The 16,593-nt window shown below is 41.1% G+C and overlaps 1 protein-coding gene across 3 annotated transcripts in view; it reads left to right on the forward strand.

The window, feature by feature from the left end:
* Positions 1 to 16,593, forward strand: part of cdh18a (cadherin 18, type 2a) — a 79,925-nt gene that overhangs the window by 24,822 nt on the left and 38,510 nt on the right. The gene's annotated exons all lie outside the window — the stretch shown is intronic.

The following is a 16,593-nucleotide window of genomic DNA, read 5'->3' on the forward strand; positions in this document are numbered from 1 at the left end:
GTGTGACACAGACAACAACACAGAGTTACACATGGAATAAACAACAAACAAGCCAATAACACAATAAACAAGTCAATGACACAGTAGAAAATAGAAAGTCTATATACAGTGTGTGCAAAAAGGCATGAGGAGGTAGGCAATAAATAGGCCACAGGAGTGAATAATTACAATTTAGCAGATTAACACAGGAGTGATAAATGAGCAGATGATGATGTGCAAGTTGAAATACTGGTGTGCAAAAGAGCAGAAAAGTAAATAAAAACAGTATGGGGAAGAGGTAGGTAGATTGGGTGGGCAATTTACAGCTGGACTATGTACAGCTGCAGCGATCGGTTAGCAGCTCAGGTAGCTGATGTTTAAAGTTGGTGAGGGAAATAAAAGTCTCCAACTTCAGCAATTCTTGCAATTCGTTCCAGTCACTGGCAGCAGAGAACTGGAAGGAAAGGCGGCCAAATGGGGTGTTGGCTTTGGGGATGATCAGTGAGATATACCTGCTGGAACGTGTGCTACGGGTGGGTGTTGTTATCGTGACCAGTGAGCTGAGATAATGCAGAGCTTTACCTAGCAGAGATTTATAGATAACCTGGAGCCAGTGGGTCTGCGATGAATATGTAGCGAGGGCTAGCGGACTAGAGCGTACAGGTCGCAGTGGTGGGTGGTATAAGGTGATTTGGTAACAAAATGGATGGCACTGTGATAGACTGGATCCAGTTTGCTGAGTAGAGTATTGGAAGCTATTTTGTAGATGACATCGCTGAAGTCGAGGATCGGTAGGATAGTCAGTTTTACTAGGGTAAGTTTGGTGGCATGAATGAAGGAGGCTTTGTTGCGAAATAGAAAGCTAATTCTAGATTTGATTTTGGATTGGAGATATTTAATATGAGTCCGGAAGGAGAGTTTACAGTCTAGCCAGACACCTAGGTATTTATAGTTGTCCACATATTCTAGGTCGGAACCATCCAGGGTGGTGATGCTAGTCGGGCGGGCAGCGAACGGTTGAAAAGCATGCATTTGGTTTTACTAGCTTTTAAGAATAGTTGGAGGCCACGGAAGGAGTGTTGTATGGCATTGAAGCTCGTTTGGAGGTTTGTTAGCACAGTGTCCAAGGAAGGGCCAGAAGTATACAGAATGGTGTCGTCTGCGTAGAGGTGGATCAGGGAATCGCCCGCAGCAAGACCGACATCATTGATATATACAGAGAAAAGAGTCGGCCCGAGAATTGAATCCTGTGGTACCCCCATAGAGACTGCCAGAGTTCCGGACAACATGCCCTCCGATTTGACACACTGAACTCTGTCTGCAAAGTAGTTGGTGTACCGGGCGAGGCAGTCATTAGAGAAACCAAGGCTATTGAGTCTGCCGATAAGAATACGGTGATTGACAGAGTCGAAAGCCTTGGCCAGGTCGAGGAAGACAGCTGCACAGTACTGTCTTTTATCAATGGAGGTTATGATATCGTTTAGTACCTTGAGCGTGGCTGAGGTGCACCCGTGACCGGCTCGGAAACCGGATTGCACAGTGGAGAAGGTACGGTGGGATTCGAAATGGTCAGTGATCTGTTTATTAACTTGACTTTCGAAAACTTTAGATAGGCAGGGCAGGATGGAAATAGGTCTGTAACAGTTTGGGTCTAGGGTGTCACCCCCTTTGAAGAGGGAGATGACCGCGGCAGCTTTCCGATCTTTAGGGATCTCGGACAATATGAAAGAGAGGTTGAACAGGCTGGTAATAGGGGTTGCAACAATGGCGGCGGAAAGTTTTAGAAAGAGAGGGTCCAGATTGTCTAGCCCAGCTGATTTGTACAGGTCCAGGTTTTGCAGCTCTTTCAGAACATCTGCTATCTGAATTTGGGTGAAGGAGAAGCTGGGGAGGCTTGGGCGAGTAGCTGCGGAGCTGTTGGCCGGGGTTGGAGTAGCCAGGAGGAATTATCATGGATTTATCATGGATTTATTGGTGGTGACTGTGTTACCAAGCCTCAGTGCAGTGGGCAGCTGGGAGGAGGTGCTCTTGTTCTCCATGGACTTTACAGTGTCCCAAAACTTTTTGGAGTTAGAGCTACAGGATGCAAATTTCTGCTTGAAAAAGCTAGCCTTTGCTTTCCTGACTGACTGCGTGTCTTGGTTCCTGACTTCCCTGAACAGTTGCATATCGTGGGGACTTTTCGATTCTATTGCAGTCCGCCACAGGATGTTTTTGTGCTGGTCAAGGGCAGTCAGGTCTGGAGTGAACCAAGGGCTATATCTGTTCTTAGTTCTGCATTTTTTGAACGGGGCATGCTTATCTAAGATGGTGAGGAAATTACTTTTAAAGAATGACCAGGCATCCTCGACTGACGGGATGAGGTCAATATTCTTACAGGATACCCGGGCCAGGTCAATTAGAAAGGCCTGCTCGCAGAAGTTTTTTAGGGAGCGTTTGACAGTGATGAGGGGTGGTCGTTTGACCGCAGACCCATAGCGGATACAGGCAATGAGGCAGTGATCGCTGAGATCCTGATTGAAAACAGCAGAGGTGTATTTAGAGGGCAAGTTGGTCAGGATAATCTCTATGAGGGTGCCCATGTTTACAGATTTGGGGTTGTACCTGGTGGGTTCCTTGATGATTTGTGTGAGATTGAGGGCATCTAGCTTAGATTGTAGGGCTGCCGGGCTGTTAAGCATATCCCAGTTTAGGTCACCTAACAGAACGAACTCTGAGGCTAGATGGGGGGCGATCAATTCACAAATGGTGTCCAGGGCACTGCTGGGTGCGGAGGGGGGTTGATAGCAGGCGGCAACAGTGAGAGACTTATTTCTGGAGAGATTCATTTTTAAAATTAGAAGTTTGAACTGTTTGGGTTTAGACCTGGAAAGTATGACAGAACTTTGCAGGCTATCTCTGCAGTAGATTGCAACTCCTCCCCCTTTGGCAGTTCTATTTTGACGGAAAAAGTTGTAGTTGAGTATGGAAATCTCAGAAATTTTGGTGGCCTTCCTAAACCAGGATTCAGAAACGGCAAGGACATCAGGGTTGGCGGAGTGTGCTAAAGCAGTGAGTAAAACAAACTTAGGGAGGAGGCTTCTGATGTTGACATGCATGAATCCAAGGCTTTTTCGATCACAGAAGTCAACAAATGAGGGTGCCTGGGGACACGCAGGGCCTGGGTTTACCTCCACATCACCCGAGGAACAGAGGAGGAGTAGGATGAGGGTACGGCTAAAGGCTATTGAAACTAGTCGCCTAGAGCATTGCCGACAAAGAATATAGGAGCATATTTCTGGGCGTGGTAGAATAGATTCAGGGCATAATGTGCAGACAGGGATATGGTGGGGTGCGGGTACAGCGGAGGTAAGCCTAGGCATTGAGTGATGTTAAGAGAGGTTGTATCTCTGGACATGCTGGTTATAATGGGTGAGGTCACCGCATGTGTGGGAGGTGGGACAAAGGAGGTATCAGAGGTATGATGAGTGGAACTAAGGGCTCCATTGTAAACTAAAACAATGATAACTAACCTAAACAACAGTATACAAGGCATATTGACATTTGAGAGAAACATACAGCGAGGCATAAAGTAATTACAGGTGTTGATTGGGAGAGCTAGCTAGACAACAACGGGTGAGACAACAACAGCTGATCAGCTAAAACAACAACAGCTAAAATGGCAATGAATGGGCAGAGAGGGTCGGTTAACTACACACAGAGCCTGAGTTCGCGGCTGGGGCCGACAGATAAACAAAAAATTAACAGCTTACAAGCCTCCTCCTTTTTCCTTCAAACATAACAATGGTCATTATGGCCAAACAGTTCTATTTTTGTTTCATCAGACCAGAGGACATTTCTCCAAAAAGTACGATCTTTGTGCCCATGTGCAGTTGCAAAATGTAGTCTGAGTGGCCTTTCAGGTTATGTCGATATAGGACTTGTTTTACTGTGGATATAGATATTTTTGTACCTGTTTCTTCCAGCATCTTCACAAGGTCCTTTACTGTTGTTCTGGGATTGATTTGCACTTTTTGCACCAAAGTATGTTAATCTCTGAGCGGTAAGACGGCTGCGTGGTCCCATGGTGTTTATACTTGCGTACTATTGTTTGTACAGATGAACGTGGTACATTCAGACGTTTGGAAATTGCTCCCAAGGATGAACCAGACTTGTGTGGTCTACAATTTTTTTTCTGAGGTCTTGGCTGATTTCTTTTGATTTTCCCATGATGTCAAGCAAAGAGGCAGTGAGTTTGAAGGTAGGCCTTGAAATACATCCCCAGGTACACCTCCAATTGACTCAAATTATGTCAATTAGCCTATCAGAAGCTTCTAAAGCCATGACATAATAACTGAGTACAATTTGTTTTTCAAATGTATTGAAAATGAAATACAGAAATATCTAATTTACATAAGTATTCCCACCCCTGAGTCAATACTTTTTAAATTTATTTTTGTACTTTTTATTTTAGGAGTGGATCAGCTTAATATTGTGGAAAGAATATTGCTTCCATCAATCTAATTGTCTGCATCATTTCCAATCCCCCATATTTTTTGTGTAAATATATATATCCATACACGCATACATACATACATACATACATACATACATACATACATACATACATACATATACACATATATACATACACATACCTATATAGACACACATACTTTTTTAAAGAATATACCTTTATTATTATTCCCCGCAAACCCTACCACCGATCCCCCAATTGGAGTAAACTAATAAACACTTCGGCTTTTACCTTCAATTTATTCATCTTATACACATTTTACAGACACAGTCTATTTTACAATAGTTATTTTTTGTTTGTTTTTAGTCCTTCCTCTATTTCTGATGTCCATCCAGTTTGATTTCTATTTGTAACTGTGCTATTTCACAAAAGTTCTGAACCTATATACATTTTACAGACCCTTCCCATCTATCTCTCAACATCATCCGTTTCGGATTTCTATTTGACATATATTTTTCAACTGTGCTGTGATGCTTCACAAAACAATTGAACCTTTCTATTCTCATAGCTTCTACAGATTGTAAGTTAAAAATAAACATTTTTGCTAAAATAATTATAATATTATTGATTGATTGATTGATTGACTATGGCTTTTCAAATCACCCAGTATTGCTATCTGCAGCATTAATTCTAGGCAAATGTTGCAATTCTTCAGCCATTCCTGGACCTGTGACCAAAAACGAGCTAAATATGGACAATACCAAAATAAATGATCTAATGACTCGGCCTCCTCACAGCAAAATCTGCAGAGCTGGGAAGATTGTATCCCCCATATATATAACATTCTATTGGTTGCGAGAATTTTGTATAATAATTTCAATTGAAAAATTCGAAGTTTTGAATCCGGCGTTGTTTTGCGTATCAATTCATTAACCTTGTGCCATGGAATGGGTACATCGAAACTATTTTGCCATTTATATGGCACAGCTGTCAGTTTTTTGGTCCTTAAATGAAATTGGTATATGTTTTTATTTATCACACTTTTCTTGAACCATTTATGTTCTTTAATACAGGGCCGACATACAAGTTCCTTACTTTTTTCCCCATCTACTTGCCTCTTTTGGGTAGAGCAGACATTTCCATATGCCTGTGTTAGCTGCATGTTTGACATCACTCCACCAGTTCTATTTATAATATCATTCACTAAAAGTATACCTTTTTTAAACATTTCTTCGAAAAATAGTTTTTTTTATCAATTACTATATTTGAATTTAACCACAATATTTGTTGTATTATTTGTTCTGTCTTTTCAAGTGTATTAAACTGAAATTGCAACCAACTTTCTAAGGCTTGTTTAAAAAAGAAAGATATTTTGGAGATTATTTCCTTTTCAAACAACCAAAAGTGGGCAGGTGTAATCTGAATAAAGGGGAAAAGGCCATTCTTGAACATAGGATGAGACATTCGTACCAATTTACTAGAAAACCAGTTTGGATTTAAGTATAACTTTGGTATGACTGATGCCTTTAGTGAGAGGTCTAATGCTTTAATATTTAATAATTTCTGCCCACCGAATTCATATTCGTTATATAAATAGGCCCTTTTAATTTTATCTGGCTTGCTGTTCCAAATAAAATTGAATATTTTTTGTTCATATAATTTAAAAAGCAGGTCACTAGGTGTAGGCAAAACCATAAGCAAATAGGTAAACTGTGATATGACTAAAGAGTTAATCAGGGTGAATGTTCCACAAATAGACAGGTATTTTCCTTTCCATGGTAGCAAGATCTTATCTATTTTTGCTAACTTTCTATAAAAATTTATTGGAGTGAGATAATTTCTTTCTTTTGGGATTTGTATACCGAGTATGTCCACATCTCCGTTAGACCATTTAATTGGTAAACTACATGGTAATGTAAAATTTGCATTTTTTAGTGATCCAATACTTATCAACATTTGGTTTTAATCCAGAGAGGATAGCAAAAGTATCTAGATCCTCTATGAGGCTGTGGAGAGACTCTAATTGTGGTTTTAAAAGAAAACATGAATCATCGGCGTACAATGCCACCTTAGTTTTTAAGCCACGGATTTCTAATCCCTTAATATTATTGTTTGATCTAATCTTAAAAGCTAACATTTCGATGGCAATAATAAATAGATATGCCGATAGTGGACAACCTTGATAGTTTAAAACTTTCTGAGATGTATCCATTATTTACCATTTTACACCTAGGGTTACTATACATTACATTTACATTTACATTTACGTCATTTAGTAGACGCTCTTATCCAGAGCAACTTACAAATTGGTGCATTCACCTATGATATCCAGTGGAACAACCACTTTACAATAGTACATCTATATTTTTTTTTGGGGGGGGGGGGTTAGAAGGATTACTTAATCCTATCCCAGGTATTCCTTAAAGAGGTGGGGTTTCAGGTGTCTCCGGAAGGTGGTGATTGACTCCGCTGTCCTGGCGTCGTGAGGGAGCTTGTTCCACCATTGGAGTGCCAGAGCAGCGAACAGTTTTGACTGGGCTGAGCGGGAACTGTGCTTCCGCAGAGGTAGGGGGGCCAGCAGGCCAGAGGTGGATGAACGCAGTGCCCTTCTTTGGGTGTAGGGACTGATCAGAGCCTGAAGGTACGGAGGTGCCGTTCCCCTCACAGCTCCGTAGGCAAGCACCATGGTCTTGTAGCAGATGCGAGCTTCAACTGGAAGCCAGTGGAGTGTGCGGAGGAGCGGGGTGACGTGAGAGAACTTGGGAAGGTTGAACACCAGACGGGCTGCGGCGTTCTGGATGAGTTGTAGGGGTTTAATGGCGCAGGCAGGGAGCCCCGCCAACAGCGAGTTGCAGTAATCCAGACGGGAGATGACAAGTGCCTGGATTAGGACCTGCGCCGCTTCCTGTGTGAGGCAGGGTCGTACTCTGCGAATGTTGTAGAGCATGAACCTACAGGATCGGGTCACCGCCTTGATGTTAGCGGAGAACGACAGGGTGTTGTCCAGGGTCACGCCAAGGCTCTTAGCACTCTGGGAGGAGGACACAATGGAGTTGTCAACCGTGATGGCGAGATCATGGAACGGGCAGTCCTTCCCCGGGAGGAAGAGCAGCTCCGTCTTGCCGATGTTCAGCTTGAGATGGTGATCCGTCATCCACACTGATATGTCTGCCAGACATGCAGAGATGCGATTTGCCACCTGGTTATCAGAAGGGGGAAAGGAGAAGATTAGTTGTGTGTCGTCTGCGTAGCAATGATAGGAGAGACCATGTGAGGATATATACATAACTTTAACCCATTTTATAAGAGAGACCATGTGAGGATATATACATAACTTTAACACATTTTATAAGAGATTCCCCCAAATTGAAATATTCTAGGCATTTATATATAAACTCCAGTCGTACTTTATCAAAAGCCTTTTCAAAATCAGCTATGAAAACCAGGCCTGGTGTCCCCGATAGTTCATAGTATTCTATTGTTTCCAGTACTTGTCTTATATAATCTCCAATGTATCGTCCATGTCTGATTAGGATGAATAATATCTGACAATACTTTTTTAATTCTATGCGCCAAGCATTTTGCTAGGAGTTTTGCATCACAACACTGAAGTGTAAGAGGTCTCCAATTTTTTAAATGGACTGTACTGTACCGTTTTTATTGTTATCTAACTGTACTGTTCAATTTCCTTTGTTAATATGGACTCTTTTGATCTAAATTGCTTTTGTTTTATAGATGAGTACTGATTTGCATGGCATCTAAAGGCACACTTAAAAGTGTCCCATACAATAAGGGGATCTGCTGTACCTATGTTATGTTGGAAAAAGTCAGTTCTAAATTCTTCTGTCCTAGTTCTAAACAATTTATCATCTAGTAGGCTTTGATTAAATTTCCAATATCTTCGCCCATGTGGAAATTCTGTAAGAGTAATATATATGCCAATTATGTGATGATTCGACTGCATTCTGTCCCGTATCAACACTTTTTAAACTTTTGGTGCCAAAGAGAATGGCATAAGAAAGTAGTCAAGACGACTTGCTTGATTAAGCCTCCGCCATGTATATCTCACTAGGTCAGGGTATTTAAGTTTCCATATATCCACTAATTCCAATATATCCATGACATTCATGATTTCCTTAAGTGCCTGAGGGTGATAGTTTGTAGTGTGATTTCCTTTCCGGTCCATAGAGGTATTTAAGACCGTATTAAAATCTCCCACCATAATAATAGAGTCTAGTGTTGCTTGTAGAGTTGATAAATTCTTATATATATTTTCAAAGAAGCTTGGATCATCATTATTCGGACAGTGTAGGTTAATAAGCCATATCTGTTTTTTGTCCAATAACATATTTAAAATAATCCATCTACCTTGATAATCTGTTTGGACAATTTGCACATTTGGATCCAAATGACTGTTAATTAAAACACCACCCCTTTTGAATTTCTTTGCCCATGGGAGAAATGTATTTCACCCCCCAGTTCTTTTCCCACAAAACTTCATCTAAAATTGTTGAATGGGTTTCCTGTAAACAATAGATATTATATTCCTTCTCTTTTAGCCAGGTAAATACTGATCGTCTTTTCTTATTATCTGATAAGCCATTACAATTATAACTGGCTATACTTATTTCACCACTTACCATAATGAGACACAACTTTAAATTCTATTTATGAAAATATATGTTTGTAAACGTACCATTAAAAAGTAACATGATGATTGAGTGTCTATATAGCTGTACCATGATATTTGCATTGCTACTAAGGAAACCTCCAATTGGTCCCTACTATTCCACCCGCTAAAATCCTTCCTCATCCCTAGTTGGGTTGTCATCCCAATGCCCAGCAGACCACCCTCGATCCCCCATATTCCATAGCCCTGAACAGACTGGGATCCATCCTTGGAAAAGAGCACACAGTGCCATTTACCGAACTGAAGTAAATCAATTGCCAAATGCATTTCCATCGCCCTCACCTCTATTTGTATTATATATAGCTGTGGATCATCCTCTATTGTCCCTAACATCTTTTACTCCTTCGCAACAGTTGTGGGATACACACATACACCCACACACACTCAACCCTTTCCCCCCACACAACCATAAGCTCCACATTCTCAACAATTGCACCATCCCAGAGCCCAACTCAAGAAAGGTCTTGATTTACAAATGCACTTACAGTTGCAGCTGCATTAGAAGGCCTGCAAGACCGTGCAAAAAATGGGCAGAAATTGAGAGATTTTATTAACCATTGTCACCATTGATGGAGGTCAAATGTACATCTTTTCCCTGAAACATCCACCATACGGTCACCCGTATTGACCATATTCCCAAGCATCTCCATGCAGTCAGACTTTGATTTTGTGCCACCAGGGTCACAATAATATATCTCCTCTCTGAATGTCCGAGTGTGACCCCCTCCCCATGGGTTACTGCAGCTAGTGTTGCCAGCACTGCCACTGCCTGGGTGGGGGCACCCCACTGGAATCCCCACCGGCTAGGTACAAGGTCGTCAAGGTTCTCATTAGCAGCTTAGAGAATTTCCATGTGTAGTATGCTCTCCCTTTAGGGGGCTTTGGCTTTGCAGGACCAACCCTGCCAAGCGGGCTCAGAATCTTGAGGGGGCAGTGCTGCTCTTGGTCTCTGAACGCATTTTTGCTGCATAGAGACCGCTTACAGCAGGCACATAAAACAGTTAGGGACTTCTCCTTAGTATCTGGGTCATTCAGGTGGGTGTCTAGGGTATAGGGTTGTGGACCGTTCCATTAAATTAGGATCATAAATAAATAAAGTATAATTTATTTTAAAACTGTTCCACCATGATAGGACAATAAATAAATAAACAAATAAGACGTATAATTCATTTTAAAAGTATATCCATCATCTGAACAACATTGAAAGCCCTCTCATACCCCAGTTCACAACAATACATTGGTTCTGGGATATGCAACCATTTCATTACTCACTCACTCACTCAACTTTCCCAAACATAACAAATAAAATAAAAAGATAAACACACACCCACCATCCACACATACTGTGCCTTCTGTTTACTTACTTTTTATCTTCACCATGTTGAATTAGTGCTTGTGTGTTCCAATTAGTTATATCTGAAGATATATACAAAAACATTTTTTTTTATTGTATTGTTACAATCCATAACCGGGCTTGAATTGTGTTTCATTATTTTCCTCATCTATGAGAACTTTGTAATTTTTAAAATAACCATGGAGTAGTCTTTGTGTCTCTGAACAACTGGTCAATATATAGTTTATCAACAACGAGAGCTTCTCGTTTCCTCTCTAATCTTTTTTCTTTGAAAATTGGATACAGAACTTTACGCCGTTCTGCAATTTCCTTCGGAAACTGATCATTCATGACAATTTTGGTCCCAGCAAGTCTTTTACCCAGGCTTTTAAACATTATTTTATCTTTAAATTAAGCAAATTTGGCAACGATTGGGCTATCATACTTTTGGCCTCTGTCCGAAGCGGTGTACACATTCAAGTTGGATTTTGTCGATAGCTTTGCGTGGGATTTGAAGCGCTGTAAGGAGGAACTCTCTAACTACAGATTCAGGAACTTCCCCTTCTTTCTCCTGGATACCTGTAAGTACCAGATTCTCTCTCATGGTTCTAGTTTGTATGTCCAATAAGGCTTCTCTCAGAACGGTGTTCTCCTTTTTACTTCCATTCACTTTGGTTTCAATCTTGTTGACTGTCCCTTTTAGCTTGAGTCAACAATACTTTGTAGAAGCGCCTTTGACAGCGATTACAGTCTTTCTAGGTAGGTCTCTAAGAGTTTTCCACACCTAGATTGTGCAATATCTGCCCCTTATTCTTTAGATTCTTCAAGATTTGTCACATTGGTTGTTGATCATTGGTAGACAACCATTTTTAGGTCTTGCCTTAGATTTTCAAGTAGATTTAAGTCAAAATTGTAACTTGGCCACTCACATTCACTGTCTTCTTGGTAAGCAACTCCAGTGTAGATGTGGCCTTGTGTTTTAGATTATTGTCCTGCTGAAATGTGAATTCATCTCAGTGTCTGGTGGAAAGCAGACTGAACCATATTTTCCTCTAGGAATTTGCCTGTGCTTAGCTCCATTGCGTTTCTTTTTTATCCTTTTGCTCAGTATATTGGATTTGCCCCAAACATAACATTTTGTATTCAGGATAAAAAGTTAATTGCATTTTTTGCAGTATCACTTTAGTACCTTGTTGCAAACAGGATGCATGTTTTGAAATATTTGTATAATACAAATATGCTTCCTTCTTTTTTCTCTGTCAATTAGGTTAGTATTGTGGAGTAACTACAATGTTGTTGATCCATCCTCAGTTTTCTCCTATCACAGCCATTAAACTCTGTCGCTGTTTTAAAGTCACCTTTGGCCTCATGGTGAATTCCCTGAGCGGTTTCCTTCCTCTCTGGCAACTGAGTTAGGAAGGATGCCTGTATCTTTGTAGTGACTGGGTGTATTGATACACCATCCAAAGCCTAATTAATAACTTCAGCATGCTCAAAGGGATATTCAATGTCTGCTTTTTAAAATTTTCCCAATTGCCAATAGGTGCCCTTCTTTGCGAGTCATTGGTCCCTGGTCTTTCTGGTTGAGTCTGTGTTTGAAATTCATTGCTTGACTGAGGGACCGTACAGCTAATTGTATGGGGTACAGAAATAAGGTAGTCATTCAAAAATAATTTTAAAAACTATTATTGCACACAGAGTGAGTCCATGTAACTTATTATGTGACTTGTTAAGAAAATGTTTACTCCTGAACTTATTTAGGCTTGCCATAACAAAGGGGTTAAATACTTATTGACTCACAACATTTCAGCTTTTCATTGTTAATTCATTTGTTAAAAATTGGAAATACATAATCCCACTTTGACATTATGGGGCATTGTGTGTAGGCCAGTGACAAATAATCTAGATTTAATCAATTTTAAATTCAGGCTGTATCACAACAAAATGTGAGAAAAAAAAGTCAAGGGGTGTGAAAACTTCTGAAGGCACTGTATTTATTTCTGTCCATTTTATATATATATATATATATATATATATATATATATATATATATATATATATATATATATATATATATATATATATTATAAAGTGGGTGAAACAGTATGTGAACATTATCAAAGTGAGCAATGTTCAATGACTCCATGTACTGTATACTGAACAAAAATATTAATGCAACATGCAACAATTTTAAAGATTTCACTGAGTTACAGTTCATATAAGGAAATCTGGCAATTAAAATTAATTAGGACCTAATCTAATTTCACATGATTGGGAATAAAGATATGCATCTGTTGATCACAGATACCTTACAAAAATGATAGGGGCGTGGATCAGAAAACCAGCCAGTATCTCATGCAGCGCGACACATCTCCTTCGCATAGATTTGATCAGGCTGTTGATTGTGGCCTGTCTAATGTTGTCCCACTTCTCTTCAATGGCTGTGCGAAGTTGCTGGATATTGGCGGGAACTGGAATGTCAATCCAGAGCATCCCAAACATGTCTGGGTGACATGTCTGGTGAGTATGCAAGCCATGGAAGAACTGGGACATTTTCAGCTTCCAGGAATTGTGTACAGATCCTTGTGACATGGGGCCGTGCACTATCATGCTGAAACATGAGGTGATGGCACGACAATGGGCTTCAGGATCTCATGACGTTATCTCTGTGCATTCAAATTCCCATCGATAAAAAGCAATTGTGTTCGTTGTTCATACCTTATGCCTGCCCATACCATAACCACATCGCCACCATGTGCACTCTGTTCACAACGTTGACATCAGAAACCGCACGCCCACACAATGCCATACACGCCGTCTGCCATCTGCCTGCTACAGTTGAAACCAGGTTTCATCCATGAAGAGCACAGTTCTCCAGCGTGCCAGTGGCCACACAGATGAGCTTCCATGAGACAGTTTCAAACAGTTTGTGCATTAATTCTTGGGTTGTGCAAACCCACAGCTTCATCAGAAAAAATAAGAAACCGACTCACTGCTCTTGCTAGTATCACTGCTCTTTAATAAGCTTTACATATCAGCCTCAAGGCCTTTGTCAGAGCCCATTGTGAGTTTTTTTAATTAGCTCCCTTTTGTAGACATAGCTCCATGGATGCATTGAATAGATGTGGGTGGAGCTATGTCTACATAAGGGGGCTAATTGAAAAAACGCACAAAAGCTCTGACAAAGGCCTTGGGGCCAATACGTAAAGCTTATTAAAGAGCAGTGATACTAGAAAGAGCAGTTTCTTCTTTTTTCTCATCTTATTCAACAGTTACCATGCACCTGCAACACAGATAGCTCAGATGTGAGAGTGCCTTTAGAATTTTGAATCAGCTGTCCGGGTGACTGGTCTCAGTGACCTGGGTGAAGAAGTAGGATGTGGAGGTCCTGGTCTGGCATGGTTACACGTGGTCTGTGGTTGTGAGGCCAATTGGATGTACTGACAAATTCTCTAAAATGCCATCGACCAGAAGCCGCCTCAGAGAAAATTAACATTGACAACAGCTCTGGTGGACATCCCTGCAGTCAGCTTGTCAATTGCACGCTCCTTCAAAACTTGAGACATCTGTGGCATTGTGTTGTGTGACAAAACTGCACATTTTAGAGTGGCCTTTTCATGTCCCCAGCACAAAGTGCACATGTGTAATGATCATGCCGTTTAATCAGCTTCTTGATATGCCACACCTGTGAGGCAGATGGATTATCTTGGCAAAGGAGAAATGCTCACTAAAAGACATGTGAAGAAATAAGCTTTTTGTGCATCTGGAACCTTTTTTTATTTTATTTCAGCTCATGGAACATGGGACCAACATTTTACATGTTCAGTATACATAGGGCAGCTGTCTCTATGGTGCATGGTAGAGTACCGGGTGGTAGCTGGCTAGAACAGTGATTAAGGTTCAAAGCAGGGTTGGCTAGTGGTGACTATTTAACAGTCTGATGGCCTGGAGGTAGAAGCTGTTTCTCAGTCTCTCAGACCCAGCTTCAATGCACCTGGACTGTGTTCACCTTCTAGATGGTAACAGGGTGAACAGGATATGGCTCGGGTAGCTGAGGTCTTTGATGATCTTCTTGACCTTCCTGTGAAACCGGGTGCTGTAGATGTCATGGAGGGCAGGCAGTGTGCCCCTGTTGATGCGTTGAGCTGACTGCACCACCCTCTGGAGAGCCCTGCGTTTGTGGATGTTGCAATTGCCATACCAGGGGGTGATACAGCCCGAAAGGATGCTCTCAATGGTGCATCTATAGAAGTTTGTGAGGGTCTTAGGGGCCAAGCCAAATTTCTTCAGCCTCTTGAGATTGAAGAGGCACTGCTGTGCCTTTACCACGTTGTCTGTGCATAGGGACCATTTCAGTTTGTCAGTGATGTGCACGCTAAGGATCTTGAAGCTTTTGACCCTCCCCACTGTGGCCCTGTCAATGTGGATGGGCAAGTGCTCTTTTTGCTGTGTCCTGTAGTCCACAATCAGTTCCTTTGATTTGTTGACATTGAGGGGGAGGTTATTTTCCTGGAACGACTCTGCCAGGGCTCTCACCACCTCCTTGTAGGCTGTCTCATTGTTGTTGATAATCAGGCCTACCACTGTTGTGTCGTCAGCAAACTTTATGATTGAGTTGGAGAAGTGAGTAGCCCCGCAGTCATAGGTCAACAGGGAGTACAAGAGGGGGCTGAGCACGCAACACTGTGAGGCCCCCATGTTGAGGATCGGCGTGGCAGAGATGTTGTTACTTACCTTCACCCCTTGGGTTCGGCGTGTCAGGAAGTCCAGGACCCAGTTGCACAGAGAAGGGTTCAGACTCAGGGACCTGAGCTTAGTGATCAGCTTGGAGGGTACTATGGTGTTGAAGGCTGAGCTGTAGCCGCACGCATGGAGAGTTATTGATTGATGTGAACATCACCCTAATGGTGTCACCAGTTTAAATGAATTGTTTTCTGTAGTTAATGATTAGAAAATAAAACATCTGTTTCTGAATGTATGCAGTTTTTGCAATACACAAATACTGGAATGGTGTAGTACATCCAGGTAACATGGAAAGGCACTATCACTGACTCACTAGTGCTCTTTTCATGCTCACTTGACAAATTAAGCTTCAAATTGAGCCTAATGTAAAGACAAGGCACGAGCGGCAGAACGGTCAAATTAAATGATTTTATAATTGCAGTAAGTACTAGTGATATTCAGTTAGAATGAGGACAGCCACCCTTTTATAACATGGAATTTCATAGACATGGACTGCTGTTGGAATATGCATTGGGAATGGGATCATGCATTTGTGAAGGCTAAGGATGTTAAGTAGCAGTGCACTTACAGTATACCTGCTTTTCACTCTCCACTTCCCATCACAGAGAAATCCTCATTTGTATCTACAATACTATACTGTACATGGTGCGTGGGTGGTATTGTAGAAAAACACACAAACACATAATTCAAGAAAACATGCAACACAAGCCCATGCTATAGGTTGACAAATAACACAAATTAAGCCATGAATCATTTCAAGGATGGTCACACACATCCTTGATGTTGTCATTGCACAATTAACTGTGCTTCACATATAATCTGTTGTTATTGGTCTTTGACATCTCAGAGTTAGTTTGGCTTATTGCAATGCAGACATAGAAACAAAGAAGACGTAACCATTGCATCCATGGACAAGCCTCTGTGCCGCCTCACATCAAACATTTATCACTTGCAAATTGTTTGTTGTTGGACTGTTTTTCGACTAAGCTTGGCTGGTACTCTGCTGACAGGTGGACTGATTGAAGGTTTGTGGAAATGCATCAGAAAATAGCACAGTTGTGTAACAAATCAAAACCTAAGGGAAGGAAATCACAAAATGCTTTCCTGAGTGGCAGAGGCATAACAAGTCTTGTCACATGTGCTGCATATATACTTTTTTTTACAGAGTGATATACGTTTTTGTTCCAGATTGTTTTCTCACACAAAATATAAAAATAACTGAATCATTCAAAAGTATTTAAAGTACAATATTAACAGCAACTGGAAGTTAGAACCACATCTCTGCTTGTGTGAGGGTGTTTACCAAGTGACAAATGTTCTGTAACAGTGTCATAGATTGTGAGAATCAAATGCTCTTAAGCAGCTTGTTATTGTAATATGCTCTGACAAAGA

Source organism: Salmo trutta, chromosome 21, assembly GCF_901001165.1.
Source record: "Salmo trutta chromosome 21, fSalTru1.1, whole genome shotgun sequence".
NCBI classification, from domain to species: domain Eukaryota; kingdom Metazoa; phylum Chordata; class Actinopteri; order Salmoniformes; family Salmonidae; genus Salmo; species Salmo trutta.